Here is a 4860-nt window from a genome sequence, read left to right as displayed (position 1 = left end):
ACATACCACACACACACACACACACGGATACAGACACATATCACACACACACACACACACACACAACACGGATACAGACACATACCACACACATACACACACACACACACACACACACACACAAGGATACAGACACATACCACACCCATACACACACACACCCACGGATACAGACACATACCACACACATACACACACACACACACACACACACACACACACACACACATACAGACACATACCACACACACACACACACACACACACACACACACACACGGATACAGACACATACCACACACACATACACACACACACACACACACACGGATACAGACACATACCACACACATACACACACACACACACACACACACATAGAGACGGATACAGACACATACCCCACACACACACACACACACACACACACACACACACACGGATACAGACACATACCACACACATACACACACACACACACACACACACACACACATGGGATACAGACACATACCACACACACACACACACACACACGGATACAGACACATACCACACACACATACACACACACACACATAGAGACGGATACAGACGGATACAGACACATACCCCACACATACACACACACACACACACACACACACGGATACAGACACATACCACACACATACACACACACACACACACACACACACACACACACACATCGGATACAGACACATACCACACACACACACACACACACCACGGATACAGACACATACCACACACACACACACACACACACACACATAGAGACGGATACAGACACATACCCCACACATACACACTCACACACACACACACACACACACAACGGATACAGACACATACCACACACATACACACACACACACACACACACGGATACAGACACATACCACACACACACACACACACACGGATACAGACACATACCACACACATACACACACACACACACACACAAGGATACAGACACATACCACACACATACACACACACACACGGATACAGACACATACCACACACATACACACACACACACACACACACACACATATTAGAGACGGATACAGACACATACCCCACACACATACACACACACACACACACACACACACACACACAGATACAGACACATACCACACACACAGACAGATACAGACACATACCACACACACACAGATACAGACATTTACCACACACACACACACACGCATGGATACAGACACATACCACACACACACACACACATGGATACAGACACATACCACACACATACACACACACACACACACACACACAGGCGTTACACACACACACACACTCACACACTGACACACACACACAGACAAGCATATGCACACATACTCATGTGTACACATACAAACACATATGAGCGCAACACAAATACACACACACACACACACACACACACACACACACACACTTCCTTTCCACTTTACATAAACCAGACATGAGAACTCAGAGCTGCATAATGTACTCCATCTCCTCCTCTTTCTCCCTGTGACTTAGAGTATCCTACTCCTCCCTTCCCTCTCTCCCTCTCTCTCCCTTTCTCTCTCTCCTTCTCTCTCCGTGTGGTTTAGAGTATGCTACTGATCCTTTCCCTCTCTCCCTCTCTCTCCCTTTCTCTCTCTCCTTCTCTCTCCGTGTGGTTTAGAGTATGCTACTGATCCTTTCCCTCTCTCCCTCTCTTTCCCCCTCTCTCCCTCCTTCTCTCCCTCCTTCTCTCCCTCTCTCCCTCCCCCTCCTCTCTGTGAGTGAGTGAGTGCGCATCTGTCCTGCTGTTCTGCTCATGATTACTGCAGGATCGTTACAAACAGACTGATGGAGTTCTGAGAATTCCCATCACTGGCTGACTCACCCAAGAGCCAGGAGTGCACTGTCAAACCAGTAACCAGTCCGTCTGTGGTCAAACCAGGACAGTGTGTGCTCTCTCTCTCTCTCTCTCTGATGTGTGTGTATGTGTGTCACTGTGTGTCACTGTATGTGTGTGTGTGTGTGTGTGTGTGTGTGTGTCTGTGTGTGTGTGTCATTGTGTGTCGTGTGTATGTCCTGTTATCTATGTAGTGTGTGCATGTGTGGCTGCATTTTGTGTTAATGATTAACTTAATGTGTGTATGCGTACATTTTTCTGAATAATGTGTACTTGTTGTTGAGAATACTAGTTTTTGAATGTGTGTATACTGTATGTCTATCCATATGTGTGTGTGTGTGTGTGTGTGTGTGTGTGTGTCCGTTGTGTCTGTTCACTGAATAGAGCTAGTCATAGTCACAAATATTCCAAGAGATAAAGAGGGAGTCATGAGGAAGCAGAAAAAGAGGCTAGAGAGAGAGAGAGAGGGAGAGAGGGAGAGGAGAGAGAGAGGGGGAGAGGGGGAGAGGAGGAGAGGAGGGGAGGGGAGGGAGAGGGAGAGGGAGATATAGAGAGAGAGAGAGAGAGAGAGAGAGATATAGAGAGGAGAGAGAGAGAGGGAGAGAGAGTGAAGGGGAGAGAGAGGGGGAGAGAGAGAGAGAGGGAGGGAGAGGGGGAAGCAGTAAGGGGAAGCATGACAATACAAACATATACAATATTTGTTTTAAGGGGGTCAAAGAAAGAAACTTATCTAAACTAAAAGAAAGAAAACTTATATTTAAAAAAAAATAGTAACTAAATCCATGTTTAAAGAAAACTTAAACATGCATTCTAAATCTAAATTTAAAGGAAACTTATACAATAGTCTATATAAAACTATTTAACAAAAACTATATACTGTATGCACTTTTTCTTATGTGAAGTTTTCTCTTAAAAATGTGGCAGGACTGTAAATATTGGTAGGCTAAGGGGCACATTTATCTATTTCTCCCAGGAGGAATTGTAGTTTTGTTCATTGGTGGCAGTCATAAAGCCGGACAAGTGATTTCAATTTGTGGGTAGAATATAGCTCTTAAGTGTTGATAATTGGGACATTCTGTGAGGAAGTGGCATTCGGCCCTCTACTACCCCGTGATACAGAATTTTACATATTAGATCTTCAATGAAGCTATCCAGGTTTGGCGGTGTCTACCCTTTTCTATTGCAAGGGAATGATCACTCAGTCGATACTTTGACAGGAGTTTTCTATGACTATTGGTTTTAATTTCATTTAAATATGGTGCCAATTTGTAATCAATTCAATAGTTCTGTAGCAGTGTAGCTTATTTACTTGTTCGATTTTGCATTTCCATGTGTTAATGTAGTTTTGTTTTGCTGTGTTCTCTACTTCTTTTGCTACTGAAACAATGCTTGAGCTGCAGTTTTTCAGGTTGTGTTTTTTGTATTATGAAGTTTAAGGGTCACTCTCTGGGTGTTCACTCCTCAGCTGGGCAGCAGTGTGGTGATATTGCTCTGAATTGCTAGTCTGAAGATGATGCCAGAATTTGGTTGCTCTTTTTGTATGTCTACAAGGAGGGAAATCTTCCAAGCTCAGCTCTGCAGCCTAGATTAGGTGCACATCTGTTTAAACCTAGAATATTTTTACAGAATTCCAAATGTAATAATTCGGTTTGGCTTTTTGTCCCATGTTTCGAAATTGTCTTTATATTTTATACCCCAAATTTCGCTCAGGAACTTCAAATAAAATATCATAACACCCTACAAAAATACAAATCACTTCTAAAACGCAAAAAAAGCCAATCACATACATAACCAGTTAGTAGAAATTGATGATGTGTTAGATCAAAACACTTTTTGGGACCTGTGGAAAAAAACCTTAACAACCCAAAAAAAGAAAAATTGTATCCCAATAGCAAATGGAAAACATGGGTTGACCATTTTGAAAATGTATACAAAAAGAGATGAACTAAACCTGGCACAACAAAAAAAACTAACAAACCATTTAAAACACTTGAAAAAACAAAAAGATAAATTAAATGAATTAGACTCAGCTATAACATTATCTGAATTGAACACTAAAAATAAAAAAAAACTGAAAAATAGAAAATCATACGGCACTGATGGAATTTATAATGAAATGTTGAAACATAGCACCCCCAAAATTAAACAAGTAATCCTGAAACTATTTAATTTAATATTATCCCAGGCCACTTTCCTGACCAATGGAAAATTAGTCAGATCACCCCATATACAAAAATGGTGACAAATTTAACCCAAAACAATTATAGAGGGATTTCACAAGGCAGCAATTTAGGTAAATTATTCTGTAGTATAATCAATAACCCGAATTTCAAACTTAATAAAAAAAAAAAGAGGGAGGAGAGGAGAGAGGGGAGAGAGAGGGAGAGAGAGAGGGGGAGAGGGGGGAGAGAGGGAGAGAGAGAGGGGGAGAGAGAGGGGGGAGAGGGAGGAGAGGGAGGAGAGAGGGAGAGGGAGAGGGGGAGAGAGAGAGGAGAGATAGGGGGAGGAGAGAGGGGAGAGAGAGAGAGAGGAGGAGGGAGAGAGGTATAGAGAGAGAGGAGAGAGAGGGAGAGAGAGGGAGGGAGAGAGAGGGAGAGAGAGAGGGAGGAGGGAGAGAGAGGGGGGAGAGGGGAGAGAGAGGGAGAGGAGAGAGAGGGAGAGAGAGGGGGAGAGAGGGAGGGAGAGAGAGGGAGAGAGAGAGAGAGGGGAGAGAGGGAGAGAGAGAGAGAGAATGAAGGTGAAGAATAGAGGGAAAGATGGAGAGAGAGAGAATGAAAGTGGAAAGATGGGGAGAGAGAGATAGAGAGATGCACACGGAGCAGTTGCATTCCATTTGGTGTTCTATTCTCATGTCTTCATAGACGTCCACTAATTGTGTCATTACCAATGTGTGGGCAATACAAGGAGACTTGTGTCCTTCTAATAAGCCGCTTCAG

This window comes from Alosa alosa, chromosome 1, assembly GCF_017589495.1.
Source record: "Alosa alosa isolate M-15738 ecotype Scorff River chromosome 1, AALO_Geno_1.1, whole genome shotgun sequence".
NCBI classification, from domain to species: Eukaryota; Metazoa; Chordata; class Actinopteri; order Clupeiformes; family Clupeidae; genus Alosa; species Alosa alosa.
The sequence above is the reverse complement of the archived record's forward strand: the minus strand, read 5'-3'. Positions refer to the sequence as shown.